Source organism: Enhydra lutris, unplaced genomic scaffold (assembly GCF_002288905.1).
Source record: "Enhydra lutris kenyoni isolate GAN:26980312 unplaced genomic scaffold, ASM228890v2 scaffoldscaffold20, whole genome shotgun sequence".
NCBI lineage: Eukaryota > Metazoa > Chordata > Mammalia > Carnivora > Mustelidae > Enhydra > Enhydra lutris.
This window is the reverse complement of record NW_019154104.1, coordinates 9188846-9206469: the sequence shown is the minus strand read 5'-3', so window position 1 is coordinate 9206469 and position 17624 is coordinate 9188846.

Genomic DNA, 17624 nt, shown 5'->3' with positions numbered 1-17624 from the left:
GCCAGGCCAGTACTGTAGTTATTTTACTTTAGCTGGGTAGAATGAAAGATATATTTAAAAACAACACTTTTTCTGAAGTTAATTTTCCTCTCTCACCAGATATAGGATATATAATTTTTGAACCTGTTAGTCTTTCTAAAATTTACTTTAACAGGCATATATTAAACACAACTATGTAAAACACCCTGATCGATGCACAAAGATGCCAATTTGAATAAAACAAAAACTCAGTCTTCCAGGAACTTAAACTCTTCTCAGAGAGTTTGCTGGAGTGCAATCCAAGGAAGTAAGATATCCTCAAAACAAAATACAAACATCAGGTTGTATGACAATTAAACAGATTTCTGACTTGGGGAATGACAAATGAAAAAATCCTTCTGGTTTCTATGAGAACAGAAGATATCAAAGTTCAGATGAAGTCTGCTTGGCATGCAAGCCTTTCACATTATAGTCTGCAATCAATGCTTTTGAAAGAGAGAGGCAGACAGGGCAGAAAGAAAAAGAGCAATTACTAGGAAGAAAAAAAAAATTAAGAGAGTGGAGAGGGGGAGTCAGAAGGGAGAGCAGTGGACCTTGCAGTAGTTCCTGTGGTGATTGTTAATTTATTATTGTGGTCTATCATTTGAGAGAGGGCTGATTTTTTTTTTAAGATTTTATTTTATTTATTTGAGAGAGAGAGAGAGAGAGAGAGAGAGAGAGGGAGAGAGCTGGAGAAAGAGAGGGACAGAATCTGAAACAGACTCCATGCTGAGCTGAGAGCCAGACACAGGACTGGATCCCAGAATGCAAGTTATGACTTGAGTTGATACCAAGAGTCAGACGCTCAATGGACTGAACCACCCAGGCACCCCTGACTTCTTTGTTTTAAATAAATATTCCTCCTGAACTTTTGGGACTTCATCAAAATCAAAAGCTTCTGCAGAGCAAAGGAAACAGTCAAGAAAACAAAGAGGCAACCCACGGAATGGGAAAAGATATTTGCAAATGACAGTACAGAACAAAGGTTGATATCCAGGATCTATAAAGAACTCCTCAAACTCAACACACACAAACAGACAATCATATTAAAAAATGGTCAGAAGATATGAACAGACACTTCTCCAATGCAGACATACAAATGGATATCAGACACATGAAAAAATGTTCATCATCACTAGCCATCAGGGAGATTCAAATTAAAACCACATTGAGATATCACCTTACACAAGTTAGAATGGCCAAAATTAGCAAGACAGGAAACAACATGTGTTGGAGAGGATGTGGAGAAAGGGGAACCCTCTTACACTGTTGGTGGGAATGCAAGTTGGTGCAGCCACTTTGGAGAACAGTGTGGAGATTCCTCAAGAAATTAAAAATAGAGCTTCCCTATGATCCTGCAATTGCACTACTGGGTATTTACCCCAAAGATACAGATGTAGTGAAAAGAAGGGCCATCTGTACCCCAATGTTCATAGCAGCAATGGCCACGGTCGCCAAACTGTGGAAAGAACCGAGATGCCCTTCAACGGACAAATGGATAGGAAGATGTGGTCCATATACACTATGGAGTATTATGCCTCCATCAGAAAGGATGAATACCCAACTTTTGTAGCAACATGGACGGGACTGGAAGAGATTATGCTGAGTGAAATAAGTCAAGCAGAGAGATTCAATTATCATATGGTTTCACTTATTTGTGGAGCATAACAAATAGCATGGAGGACAAGGGGAGATGGAAAGGAGAAGGGAGTTGAGGGAAATTGGAAGGGGAGGTGAATCATGAGAGACTATGGACTCTGAAAAACAATCTGAGGGTTTTGAAGGGGTGGGGGGTGGGAGGTTGGGGGACCCAGGTGGTGGGTATTAGAGAGCACACGGATTGCATGGAGCACTGGGTGTGGTGCAAAAACAATGAATACTGTTACGCTGAAAATAAATTAAAAAAATTAAAAAAAAAATTCCTCCTGAAATCAGCAGGTCCATGTGGATGTGGAATGTGGAACCCCTGACCCAGAATTCCGTACCCAGCTCTCATCTGACAGAGACCCCAGTCTCCATTCCCAAGGTAGGAAGCACATTCCCCTTGCCTTGTCCTGCTTTTACCTTTATGCAGTCAATGGATTGTTCATAGTAGCACCTCACACAATACGGACAATTTATTTTCTTTCTTTTTAAACACCGTTTTGGTAAAGAACCCTTAGAAAACTCCCATGGATCTCCTACAGCTTTCTTGAAACATGGATACGCTTGGTAGGGCTTTGGTTCCAAATTTAACCAATTTCAGGGCTGAGTCCTGACTTCTAATTGATCAGATTGCATAAAATGCTTTTTGTGATTTTTGAGGCATAATGACCAAAAAAACCCACAGCTTTTCAAAAAGCATAAATGTATACCCTGAGTCAAGCCCCAAGCTGGGGTCCAGCATTTTCAATGCCTACAGATGAGAAGGCTCTAGACCAGGCTCCGTGTTCCATTGCCACCTTGCATTACCTTTGGTGCAGATGTAGGAGGTATCTTTACTCCTTAGAAGTCATTTGGCCTAACTAATTAATACTTCACCTAATCTTCTAGTAATACCACTAATTGTTCACAAACCAGCAATTTAATCAACACTCTACTAACAGGCAAAGTTTTTTTTTCCCCCTCTACTTTTTTTGTGCTCTGACACAGTGCGAACTTAGGCAAGTATGTCCCAATTGCTTTGTTTCCATGTAATTTAACAGCAAGACATTATTTTCTCATAAGAGGTGCTTTGAATTTTTACTGCTAATGAATAAATTAACTAAAAAAGGTTAATCTGCCTACATGTTTATGAAACATTATGCAAATCGTTCTCCGAAAGGTTTAATGGTAATTGAAAGCAATTGAAAACCATGGTACATTTCCCCCAATTTTCATCTATTTTTTTAAAGTGCATAGATTACACAGATTTTTACATTTTACAGATGTGCGTGTAGAGGGGATTCTATGGGACTCTGACATCATCTCTAGGGCATAAGTACATTAATAATAACATGTAGGGCCTCCGTCTTTGATCAGGAATGGTGCTGAATTTGGTAATTAATTTCAAAGCAAAGCTGTAAAAGTGAAAAGAATCTGTATGATTAATATTATTATAGTGAACAGCAAAAGAAGTCATTATGTTTAGACATTCATTGTGAAGCTTTGACAAAATGGTTCCTGCATCGAGTTCACATTACAAACAGTTTATGACTTGCTATTCAGTTCAGAGGTATTTTACATGAATGACACAGGTGTTAAAGGCTGAAAAGATATGGATCACTAAATATTTCCATGAGCATCATTTTGTAAGGAAACTTCTGCCTAATAATGAGCCCGTTTTCCTCATCTTGCCCTCCTCTCTCCTACCTGTCTTACCTGGTGGTAAGGGTGTTTTTAGGAAGGAAAATATGCATGCACACGTGTGTGTGTGTGTGTGTGTGTGTGTGTGCACATGCATGTGTGTGTTAGGAAGTAGCAGAGGGCATATATTGGGAATAACATACTGAAATAAAAAGAAAGTAACAGTTTTCCTATTTGACCGTGAAATGCTACATGTCTGAGAATCGGAAGAAACAATTAAGTGACTGAAAAATCTGATACATTTTAAGAATGTGTTATATGAAACTATGACCCTCATCATTTTTGATCACTAGGACACTTACGTTCTTACAAATTATTGAAGACCCCAAAGAGCTTTTGTTTGTTTGTTCTATCCAGTGGCGTGCTGGTCAATGTCTAACAATGGACTTTTCAGAGGAAAAAAGAAGTCCCGATATGTAGCATTTGCTGATATCTGTGCTATAACACATAATAAATATTTGTTATTTGGTGACCATTTTAGGTCACCAAATAACAAGTTGGGAAGAGAGGTCCACATTCAGTTCCACAAACGAGTTAAAGTGTCTGCAGCACACAGCTGCTGCCATTCTGGAAATTAAAACTAACAAGTTTAAAATACTTGTTTACTCATTTGTTGAAAATAACCAAGGCCAGGGTCGCATGGGTGGCTCAGTCGGTTAAGCGTCTGCCTTGGGCTCAAGTCATGATCCCAGAGTCCTGGGATCGAGCCCTAAGTCTGTCCCCTGCTCAGTGAGGAGCCTGCTTCTCTCTCTCCTCCACGCTCCTGCTCTCTCTTGCTATCTCTGTCACTCTCTCTGTCCCTCACAAATGAATAAATGAAATCTTAAAAAAAGTAAAAACCCAAGACCAGCTACATGACTTGAGAGGCCTGGCGCAAATGAAAAAGTGAGGCCTTTCTTCTAAAAGTAGGAAAAATATTGTTGTTGAAGCTACTAAATAAAGAACTATTGTTGTTGAAGCTATTAAAATAAAAAAAAATTATCTTTTCTTTTGTAGGGTTGTCATTTTTTTTCTTTAGCCCTCCAGCTTTATTATATATAAATAACTGACATATAACATCATGTAAGTTTAAGGTGTACCACCCGATAATTAGGTGTGTGTACATACTGCAAAATACTTACTACCATAAGGTTAGTTAACACTTGCATCATGTCACATGGTTCTCTTGTGTGTGCATGTGCTGGAACATTTTACATCTACTCTCTTAAGGACTTCCAAGTATATGATACAGTATTGTTAATTATAGTTACTATGTTGTACATTAGGTCTCCAGAACTTATTTTTCATATAACAGGAAGTATCCTTTGATCAGCATCTCCCCAATTCTCCTACCTCAGCCCCTGGTAACTTATCTTCTGTTTTTATGAATTCAATTTTTTTAGATCCCACATGTTAAGTGCAGTATTTGTGTCACGCAGTATTTGTCTTTCTATTTTTAGCCTAGTTCACTAAGCATGTCTTCTAGAATCATTATGCTTCCATAAATGGAGCATAATACCTTCAAGGTTTACCCGTGTTGTTGCAAATGATAGGATTTCTTTCTTTTTATGGCTAAATAATATTCCATTATCTATCTATCTATCATCTGTCACATTTCATCTATTCATCCTCTAGTCATTTCTTATTATATTTGTTATTTAATATCATTAAAAGTAAGGAATTTAAAATTTAAACTACTAACGTGAATTGACTGTTCGTCATTGTAATGTGCAATGTTGGTTTTAAATGCAAATATGAGGGATGCCTGGGTGGCTCAGTTGGTTGGACGACTGCCTTCGGCTCAGGTCATGATCCTGGAGTCCCGGGATCGAGTCCCGCATCGGGCTCCCGGCTACGCGGGGAGTCTGCTTCTCTCTCTGACCTTCTCCTCGCTCATGCTCTCTCTCACTGTCTCTCTCTCAAATAAATAAATAAAATCTTAAAAAAAAATGCAAATATGAGAACATTTATTTCCTATGTGTAATAACTAAAATTATACAATTTGTACCTCATAGCTCATACGTGCATATGTATTTCATTCTTATCAGTACAGTAGAAACAGCACAAAATTAACTCAACTGTTTTTATTTCACCTTTTGATGTGCACACCTTCAACCAGCACTCTCTCTACCTTTACCTTACTGATTTGTAAGGGAGGATTGAAAGGAAAACAAAGAAAAAAAGAACCAAAAAATATGGGTGTCTTCAACGTTCCCTTTCCTTCTGTGTCATCATTTCAGTGTAACTAGCTGGCAAATATAGGGAAGTAACACACGTACGAAAAGATATGAGGGAATTCTTCAGCTGCTAGTCTTTCTGGAAATGCAATTGCCCGCGTTTAGAACAAATTCTGGTTCAAAGAGAAAGCTATCTTCTCAGGTTCGCCAGCTGTCAGCTGACAGCCTCCTTATACACCTCAGTCTTAGATGCAATGTGCTTCCTTCATGCTTGCTTGGAACCTTGTTGATCTCCCATGCCGTGTGGGCCCACCAGCATTCTGTCTTATGTGGTATTGTGAGTGCTCTGTGCTAATAGGGTGATGTGCAGTGGTGACCACGAATATTACATGTATCGGTTCTGCTCAAGCTTATGTTCCATGGTCCCAGCGGACTTCAAATATAAATTTAAGAATTTTAAGATGGCAACGGCAGAGCATTAAACCAACCATGGAGCCCTTCTGAAAGCAGGACTCTTTGCCACTGCTCAGGCCACACATCTATGAAGCCCTGAAAATAGCAATGACCACCCCATTCCATGTTCCTGTAAATATTTTCATGAAAAACAACTCTTTTTTTCAACAAATGTAAGAAAAGTGACTTTTTGGCTTTTGCAAGTGATATTGAAGATTTTAATCCTTAATATCTAGTTTAATAGAAGATAGCTGGGTTCTCATTATCTGCTTTTCTATTGAGTATGTTGTAATGTATTATTTTTGTTGAGATGCTTGAAGAACATCTAGCCTCTTGCAATATGTAGTTGGACAAAGTGAAAGTACTTTAATAGGCATTTCAAACAATTGTGGTAATTCTTATTTGAAATTGTACAAAAATTCAGTAGCTGTTTTCTTTTCTTGTAAACAAATATTTATTTACTTTAGAGAGAGAGAGAGCATAAGAGTGGGGAGAAGGGCAGAGGGAGAGGGAGAGAATCTCAAGCTGATTCCAAGCTGAGCTTGGATTCAGATGCAGGACTTAATCTCAAGACCCTAAGATCACGACCCAAGCTGAAACCAAGAGTCAGATGCTTAACCAACTGAGCCACCCAGGTGCCTGCCTGTTGCTGGTTGTTTCTTATAAGTTAATTATAATTTGCAATCTAGTACCATATTAATAAATATTTTTAATCTTTTGGATTTTAATCCATTGGCCTATCTTGCATTTTGAATAGATTTTTACTCATGTGTGATTTGTTTTATGGTCATACATTGTCCATTGGAAAACACTGGCTCACTCAATTATGCAGATATTACAAATTTTGGTACATTTCATTGTACAATAAGACTCAGATAATATTTAATATCGCCTTCAGTCTTACCATAAGCTGTCAAGCTCATGATGACTGATACAAGTTTTCAAAACTTGCAATAATTTTCACTTAAAACTCAGATTTTATCATTGACAACAATTACAACTAATTATTTTCCTTGCGGTGACAGGATGAGGCTTTGTGCATTTTTTTTTTTTTTAAAGAAAGTATCTGCCTAATACCTAAGTCTGAATAAGCATACTTTGTCAATCACTTACACATCATGGAAAAAGAAGCTAGTTCAGCTAGCAGTTCAAAGAATCACATAAATACTTTTTCTTCTTCAGATAACCATCACACCTGGGTATGTGCTAGAAGTGCTCTAATCACACTTCCCGTTTTGTCACACAGAGTAGAAAAAAAGGCATGTGGGGAAGGTTCAAAATGTAGTAATGGTAACAAGTTTTACTGACTCATGAAAGGTATTTTAAAGTGACATTTGCTTTCATTTTCGTTTTTACCCCATCTGTGCCGTGGAGAAGAATGCAGTGACTCCTACTTCCATGTGGAGCCAAGGCTTTAATTTATGTCAAGATGCCGGCATTTGCATCCACCATTGTTTCTGTGACACAAGCACAAATGTCCACATAGTGAAAAAGGCAGATGATATCTTCGTGCTTTTACAGAATTGTTTCTGACATTGTGAGCTCCATGAATGGGTTTTGGGAATCCAGAAACCATACATTGGGAACTGCTTTTCAGGAAATAAAGCAGTAGGAGGTTCTTATTCTGCCCCATAGTAGAAATATTTCCCTGGGTCATCACCTCCTCTGCTCTGTACCTCAGTTTTCTTCTTTGTTAAGTGGGGGCAATAGCATTTATTCTGATATGAACAGATTTACTCTAAAGATCCAGTGAAATCACCCCTCTAAAAGAGTTCGGAAAATATGATGACCTCCGTATTTGTCTTTGGTTTCTTAAAATAATTATGGGTTTCTTGCTCTTAGTACTAATAAAAACTGTATTTGAGTATCTATTATGGCCCATTCATAATATTGACAAATTTCATATTTACTGTGTCTCTTTTAATACAGATTTTTGTTTATTTATCTGAAAGAGATAATGAGAGAGAGAGTGCACATGAGGGTTTAGGGGATCAGAGAGAGAGGGAGAAGCAGGGAGCTGATGTGGAGTTGGATCCAACGACGCCAGGATCATGACCTGAGCGGTAAGCAGATGCTTAATCGACTGAGCCACCCAGGTGCTCCTATACTTACTGTGCTTTTACTGTTTACCAAAATTTTTAGGCTATGGTAGTCAGTGCTGGGATGTGACACAGATGTCCATAATTTCCCTTCTATGTCACAAAACTTCTCCTAAATGCTGAGACTGAACAGAAAGGAAGAAGATGGATAAGAAGTGTCTTGACTAGAGAACTTAATTTAAAGAAGTCCCATCCTTAAAATGAGAGAAAAAAACCCTTGAAAATGTATAAATAAAAGTTATCGTATCACTCTTATGCCCAGACGACACTGTAGTGTATACACTGTGTGTATATTCTGCATACAAGCATATAAAAATGCTGTTCTTCAAGACGTTATTGCAAACCAAATATGCAGATCTCTCATCTAGCACTTTATATGGAAGAAAATGAGGCCCAGCAGAAATGCACCAGAGCAGAGAGAAGAGCACGGATTTGACTTGGTATTTCTCTAAGTTCTTGTTCCTATAATTTCTATGGGGAGACAAGCCTGGAATTAATTTATTATCAGATAGTTGTTCATGTATAACATAGTTTTGTTTCATTTCCCTTCCACCCTCCCCCCCCAACCCCCCGTGTAAAAATATTCCTCCCATTGCCTTGTGAGCAAATGCTGGGTTTTAACACTTACAACCCCAACAAGGAATATGAGATATGAGGTGATGAGTCATAGCAACCAGAGTCTCAAACACAGCACAAGTGTAGTCACTGACAGTTGTGTAGCTCACCTGATTCAGGTTCAGGGTCAATCAATGACGTCTTCAGGAGGCTCCTCCGGATGTATTATGGAGACTCTTACTATTGTAAATAACTCCTCTCCCTGGTACATGGCCTCACCTCTACTACCTCTACCCCCGGAACCTGTTATCTCAACACCAGTGCCTTATCATCCACTGAAATTGTTTGAAATATTTCCCTGAATCTGTAACCTTTTCAATTATGAGACACTCCATTATTTTGTGGACACTAAAAATTACCAATATTATTGTTGTATTTAGGAATTTAAGTATTTGTTTTAAAGACCATCCCAATTTGATACTTTATAAGTAAAATAAATATGTGTCTATTCTTTTCCAAACAATATCATACTCTCTGTGTTGTATCACATCACTTATTTCTTAAAAGAAACAAAAAATATTCACCCTTGTCTCTAGGAATTTTTTTTCAGGGCTTTACTACTGTTTTGATAATGGTGTTTTTTAAATCTCCCCGAAAGATGTCAACAAAAGGTTTTAAGGTACCAACTAGGATTGATATTCCTTCTTGATATGGTCTTTGATGATCCATGGATTGCAACGTCAAGGGGCTGATCTTGGCCTTCAGGGCCATCAGGAATAACAGCCAGGTTCGCCCAGGTTTAGGCAGTGACAATACGTTAACACTGTTGCGTGGCCTAACATAATTGAAAGAAGCCATCCCAATCTCATTGATAAAACATGGGGAGAAAACGATATATAGTCTTACTTATTTTGTAATGTGTGTAGTATCTTTCTTTTCCCATTAGAATATAAGCTCATTGATGGTGGGGCTCTATCTGTATTGTTTCCCTAGGCATCTAGGTAGAACATTGCTCAAGACATACATTAAAGACACATGATTTATATGATTGATTAATGAAAGCTCATAATGAATATAAAAACCTTACAGGAATATGGAAATATGGTATACTTGAGTGATCGAAAGCTTTCTAATCAGCAAGACCTCTGACTCTCTAACTTGCTTTGATACTCATCACGTGACACGACATCAATGTTGAAACTTTGTGAAAACATGTCCTTCCTCATCCTTTTGCATCTGGTGCTAGTTGCAAGTCTTAGGTCAGAGTTCTTATTGTGATGGATGACCTTTTCCATGACTCTCAGAGTTTACCCAGTGGTGGAAAACCATCTGAAATAAAATATATATATTTCTTTACATTTTCACATCTGGAGTTTGCCATCCTCATCTTGTCCAGTCTGATAGCCAAAACCTGGAAAAAAAAAAAAATGTGCTGACAGATAAGGCACAGCGAGAGGAGGAATAAAGATAATTTATCCGTTCTCTGCAACCCCAAACAAAAAGTGTGTTGTTTTTATTACGATGAGTTGAAAGTTTGTGATGTTTCAGGATTCAGAATTCTCCAGATTCTCAGCCAGCAGGTGTTGATGTCATGTTACCATTGGTTGTCTGCAAAAAGGAGTCTGCTGGAGCTGAAGTTTGGAAAGAAGACTCGCTATTTACATTTGAGCTATCATGTGTCTCCTGAAGCACGTACAGTTCAAAGGGAGCCTGTACTGTTTCCTTCTAAGCAGCCAGTAATGAAGAAGGAGGCTGATTGGCCTTTCAAAGTAAACTGGTTTGTAGGCAGGAAATTGAGGCAGAGCATAGGAGTGTATTTCATGCCCCTCAAAGAAAAATTCAGTGATGAAACTGGGATGTGAAACAGTTTTGGGATTTTGTTATCTTGCCGCTGTTCCCAATACATTATTTATATGTACATGTTTGTTTAGCTTGCCAGTGTACTCCCTGTATGACTCAAAGAATTTGGCCAGTACAATTAAAAGTAATACTACATATATTTAAGTTTGTAGAACTTTTATTTTTCTAATACTGATTGTTTTCAAAACCAAAAGAGAGGGAAGGAAGTCAGACTACTAGAAGTGGGAAACAAGCAGAGAAATCTGTAGAAGCAAACCAAAGAAGTTAGATGAATTTATAACTATACCAACGATACTAACAAAAATATGCAAAGGAGATGGCGAAATCTTGAAAGTAAAATAAAAGAAAATGTTTCATTTAAATGTTGAAACCCTAAAGCATAGAAAGCAGTGTCAGTAATCTCAAGAGAAGAGATGTCACTGTTGCTACTTTCAATGAATTGGATAGATGGCCATTTTGTCAAAGTATTTCTGCTGCATTTACTTTTGACAGCTAGAATTGTGATTTTAGGTTCAAAATGAGTGAGAGTTTTCAAATAATTCATGAGTTCATATTCAATTCTGCATTTGGTTCAAAATAATCTATAAATCACATATCGTCAGGTATAGATTTGTGAAACGTGCTTTTATTTTATTGCTTTCTTTAAACTTAATTCTGTCACACAAATATTTTGAACAGCTTTTGTTGATTTTTCAACTTTCAGTCACAGCTGTCCCAAAAACCAAACCAGTCAAGTCTCTGGTTTTATTCTCACCCAACACATTGAACTGTATACAGTCTCATGATGTCAGACAATAGGTTAGATTTGTGTCTTGTGTCAAAATGAACTCTTTGAAATAATAGGAGTTTGATTTAAATAAGAAAAATGACAAATTTCCATATCTTGTTTCTTTCTCAAACTCATAAAACCATGAACCAATTTGAATGTTTAGCTTCCCTTCTTGTTTGATTTCTTTCATGCCAAGTGATGCCCAAGGGAGCATTTCACCTGGAGCTATAATGGGAAACTTGGCAGACCTTAATATATCACTGCAGTGTTTTTCTCAATTATATGCTTTTTTCTTTGTATTTTTTGGACATATTTCAGATAGTCTTGACCATTAAGTTTCTATAAATGAATATTTTTCAGAAAGTTACTTTAAAAGTGTCCTTGTAGAGCAATTTAATAGCCTCATGATAGACCCTATTATAAGATAGACAGGACAGACAAGATTTTCAGTTACTTAGTATATAAAGATGTTATGGAGAGATGAAGCTGGTTGAAATTACTTGATGTAGATATTCTAGTGAAAACAAATGTTTCATTCTCTGTCTACTTTTGATTCAGCTGCTCAAAGAGTTTGAACAGTGGAGTGATATATTTTTTGAAAGACAAAAGGACAAGACAAATTATCTAAGGAAATGCTCAATGATTACTTGAATTCTTATCATAGATACTAATGATTAATGTGCATTTTATTCTTGACTATTCTATGTATTGCAAGCCTCATGGTATCATTCAGACATCCTTGTTCTGTTCCTTTATTTACTCACTCATTCACACAACAAGTATTTTGAGTCTCCATTATGTACCAGGCAACATCTAATTTTTTTTTTTAGATTTTATTTATTTGACAGACAGAGATCACAAGTAGGCAGAGAGGCAGGCAGAGAGAGGCGGGGAGCAGGCTCCCTGCTGAGCAGAGAGCCCGATGTGGGGCTTGATCCCAAGACCCGGGGATCATGACCTGAGTTGAAGGCAGAGACTTAACCCACTAAGCCACCCAGGTACCCGAAGGCAACATCTAATTTTAAAGAGATATGACAAACAATAAGTAAACAGGGTAATTTAAATAAGCTGTGACAAAGCCCAAGAGAGAAATATACACAGATTATAGAAGTCTTGGGAGAGAATAGGTAATCTAGACTTGGAAATTAAGAATGGCCTACTGCAAGAAGAAACAGATACACTAAATTTTCATGTCCAAAAGATTTTAGGACTAGTTGGATTGAGCATAGGGGGATTTCTGATCAAAAGTAGGGTAAAATTTGTGGTAAAATTAGTAGTGTATCAGTGGGATAAAAGAGTATGATCCAACATACTTCCTTATGATCTGAATGCTGTCAGCTATCTTCATAGACAACAACTAATCCTACAGATTCTAAATGCCCTTCAATTGTCTTTGAATATATGTGTAACAGAATGCAATTCATTTTCACTTAAAATTCCCTGTGACATTTTCTGCCTTTTAATAGGAGAGGAGGAAGTGGCAAATTTCTTTCTTTGGAAAATAATTTGAGATTATTTTGTACAAAGAGATTGGTGAATAGTTCAAGGAAAAAGCTCATTCTTCAGTACTGTTAAGCTCTCAGACTGAAAAAAAAATAGTTTTATCTAAAGCACAGTGTATGGTGAAGGTAGACTCAGAAGCTTAAGCAAGAAAGCTAGGTAGCTGAGTGAAATGAAGGGAGGAGGTACAGGGGTACAGAAGTCTCAAAGAGAATAGGTCAAGCAAGTTAGATAGGTGGCCAAAGCCATTTCAGAATCAAAAGATAAATGATAGTTGTTATTTAATTTTAATTTGTTTGGGTTTTGTGCTACATGCATTGATATGACTGTAAACCTTAAACAAAGCTGTTAAACACAAAAATATTTTGCTTTTGGGGAATATCAAAGATTAGGGTTGAATTTCACAAAGGGCTTGATGTGGAGTAGAGCAAAAAGAAATGCAAAAAAATAGCAGATCATATGGTATTTTGTGAAGGACACAGAGTGTGACAAGGGATATGTATTAAAATACTCAAGTCAGTTTTGTACAAGTATTAAGGGTAGGATGACATCAGGTAGGTTGAAGATGTCATTTGAAAAAATAAAATGCAAAGTTTCTACACATCTAAAACAACGTAATAGGGTCAAATTTCAATGGTTTGTGCTAATAAAGGGAGGAAGCAGCAATGGTCTCAATTTGCTATACCCATTGCAGAATTTTTAAAAAATATTTTGTTTTAAATGAATTTCTCAGCTGATTTAACTTCTTATAAGCATTTTGCTTAGGCTTTTATTTAAATGTTTTTCTTTCCTAAACACGGTCTGGCTGAACAACAGGAAAAGAAGGCAAAACAATTGTATAAACAGTATATTATCTTAATGCACATAACTAAAAATTCATTCCATTTTGAATACTGTATTTTATTCTTGTTGATTCAAACAGTTAACTTTGCTTAAAAGAAAAAGAAATTCCTTCATCAGCCATTTCATGCATGTGCTGAAACCAACTGAAAATATATTTTGATTTCCCAGCTTTTGGATAAGAGTTAATGTTCCCTAAATAATTCTTTTGATTGCATTCTACAGTTATGCGAAAAACAAGTATAACTATAAACTCTAAACTTACTGTTTTCAAGAATACTTAATTTCTAAACAGCTTAAGCACAATTTTTTATTTTGTTGCCCATGTTTTTCCTGTTTGTAATTCTTTTAAGCTTCTGGAAATGGGAACAAATATTTGTGGTCCTTGACCTTGGAGAATGTATGCTCAGCTAAGAATCTTGTAGGAATATTGTCTTATCTTCTCACTATGATGTTAATTGCTGTTTAGGTTCCTCAAAACTGAACAGAATCAAATAATCCATTTGTTTTCTATCCTTCATCATGCCAACTCTTTACGTTTCACTTAGTTTGATCAATAAAAACACTCAGGTCTTTTTCACTGTAGTTAATCTTTTACTTTATTATTTTTAAATTTTAATATTATAATGTTTAACATGAACACAAAACCCATGGGTTTCTGGGATGGTGTTGAAAGCTTTAAACAAAACCAAAATCTGTTTTCACTTAATGCCAAAAATAAACTCATGAAGTGATTGTAATATTATTAGGTCTTATAGCTCTTCAATCTTTGTTCTTGTGAAACTGGAATTATGAATCAAAGCTAAATGGCCAGTGTCTTTTTAATTTTAAAAACATGCTATAAAACAACTGACCTCTAGTTTATACAATTTGGGTATGATCATGTCATTTAGAAGATACTACTTGCTACAGCAATTGCCCATAGATGCGGTTTAGAATGAGACATGTCTCCAAACTCATCATCACCATGCCATCCACATCCAAATGGAAATCTTGAAGAGCTATGTATGTATGAAAATTAATTCAGCTTGATTCTTAAAACGCTTATTTTTCCTTGGCTTGGATTTGTTTGCTATAGAGCAAAACTGTTTATTATGGCAGATAATAAATTGAAAGGAGAAAGTAGGAGCTGTCTCTAAATATACTAGCATTGTGTCAGATTATCCTGGGTTCATGTCTTTCCTATGTGTTTCCAAGAAACTTAGAAGTCCTGAATGACTGCTGGCTACTTTAGTTCAGCCTTGAATTGTATTTAATTGAAAAATGGAGTGGAAAAACAGCAAAAAACAAACAAACAAACAAACAAACAAACAACAAAAAAAAAACAAAACTGATGAGATTTCTATGGTCAAATAATGTTAACTCATTTGATTTTCCTGAAATTCTAGACACAAAGCAATTCCACACACATTGCTAGATGTTGCCTGTGGCTTATATTAGAAATGTCACTTGGCTGAAGCCCTTTGAGGGTATCACATATGTGTACAATATAACATTCCTCTAGGGTAGAGGATTTCATTGTATGATCAACAGCCCAAGGACTCCTGCATTAAAATTGAAAAATACGGGTTTGTCAAAGTGCCTGTTGTACTACACAAATCTATATGATCCAAATTTTAATTTCTCTGAATTCTTCTCTTCAGATGTATATTATCTTCATACTTTCATCATGGTGCTCATTGAGAGAGTATCATGTCTCTAATTTAAAGGAAGAGTAAGAAATTTAATTGGAAAGGAAAAGCAGAGTCTGAAAAATCATTCACTGACCCCTCCTGAATAAAGTTACAAGGCACAAGAAAAATTTGCAAACACAGTTGTGAATGTCAAATCCCAAAGGCTTTCTTTCCTTTCTTACTTTAACCTTCTGCTTACTCAACTTGCTCTCTGACCCAACATCTGTTTATGGAAGTATATTCTACCTACCAAAACTTCTAAGTTCAGGGAAGAAATCAGAGGAACATAAAACACTGTCCTGCTCAGGAAGAAATTTTAAGTTAGCGTGTGTAGAGAACTAATCAGAATATGAAACCATAAACAATGAGATTTATAGAAGTGGTACTCGTGCTTTGTGTGTGACTATGATTGTGATTTTATATGGGCAGCATATATATAAGTGCATGATCTTTTCCTCCTTCTGTAGAGTGAAGTAGATATACATCGACACAATTAAATGAGCATTTCATATTATATACACAGTTGTTAATAAAAATAGAGTCATGGATTAAGCTATTGGGCCTCCCTACCAAAGTAGAATATGTGTAAATTTATTCTGTTTTTAAAGCAGTCTCATTCATTTTTCTATACCTTATATTTGGTTATTCTGTTCAGCATAGTACCAAGAATATCTATGTCCCTCCAGCCTTTTGAACTCTTCTCTACATCTTTTTTTATATGCATCAAGGAATTCTGTTATTTGGAATCATGTCACGTACATAGTTTCCACGATGGGCCAGTATGAAATCTTCACTGGATTTTTGGAGTCCCTATCTTTCTGTAGGACTATCAAGCAGCAACTTAAGTCTTTCCGAAAAGAACCAGATCTGGAGAAGGACCCTTCATTCAGGTCATTGGGAAAGTTTTATATATATATATATATATATATATATATGTGTGTGTGTGTGTGTGTGTGTGTGTGTGTGTGTATTTTTTTTTTAATCTGGGACATCCTTACAATGTGCAATTAAAATGAGAGACTCAAGGCATCATTTGTCAGGAGGAACCCTGGCATGTGTTCCAAGAGGAATCTACCCTCCACTCTGCATGGAGCTCCTGTTTCCTCTACGAGTCCATTTTTTTTTTGCTGAGTGTGCTATTTAGAAGTTACCATTTCACAAATGTATTATCAGTGCATACCAGTTGGTCTTAAAAACATGCACTCATCAGATTGCAGTGATAGACTGTAAACTCCTTGAGGTCAGTTAATGAGCAGGGCACGCGTTTTCTTTGCTCTTACTGTATTTATCCTACTTTTATACCAACACCACCTCCCATATCCCCTTTTAAAGCATTGAGTCAACTAAATACTACTCCTTCTAATTATAAAAAGGCCACTGTGAAGCTAAATGAGGAGGTGATTTAAAAAAAAAAAAACATGTTGGAGGGATGATTAGTAAGTATATGAAATACTGTCATAAGCTACTACAAGGTCAGGTTGTAATTCTGCAGGAAAGCAGAATGGCATAAGCAAAATCACTCGAGTGAAAATTATGGATTATGTTCAGAAAAGGTCAACTTGTTCAGAGCATAGAATTTGTAGAGAAGTAATGGCAAAAAATGACAGATCTAGGCCCAGAATCTCACCTCCTAGAACCTACGCGTACCTCTTTCTAGATTCTGGAGGGGATCAGCCTATGTCCCTTAAGAAGACAGCACATCTACGCACTTTACTGGACATTCATCGGTAAATGAAACAAGCTAGATGTCCACTTTCACACATCTCAATCCTAATGTGTGTGTTTAAGCATGGGGTGAGGAAAGGGCTCAGGAACTGCTGACATATTGAGAGATAAACAGATAAGACCCCTGAAGGATAATATCTCTCGAGCCCATGTTATGCTAAGTATGAAAATATTGTAGTTCCACTTTCCACATTATTGGCAGCCTTGGATCAGAGCATGATACATGGGAGTGAGATTGAGAGTGTTTTAGTGATTAGGGAAGTTTACTTATGAGTTGGAGTCAACAGGCAGTTTCATCTGCTGATCTGAATCTCAACTGAGGAAAGAATGGTATGGAAATAAGAGAAGCCTAGTCGGAGAGAAATTTCTTTTAAAAAATGTATTGAAGGGGGAGAGTGTGCCATATACTTTTTTTTTTTGCCATATACATATTTTTTTTAGGGTTTAACAGTGATAGAAGCAGAAAAAAAAATCTAAACTTCTGGAGTTTACTCTCTGGGCATGACGTGTGGGTGATGATAAATAAACAAATTGATCGCTTAATGGAACACATAAGTAAAACATGAAATATGTTAGTTGCAGGTAAGTGCTCTGAAGAAGAATGAAGCAGAGGAGGGGATGGTAATGCAGGAAGGGTGGAGGTGTAATTTCG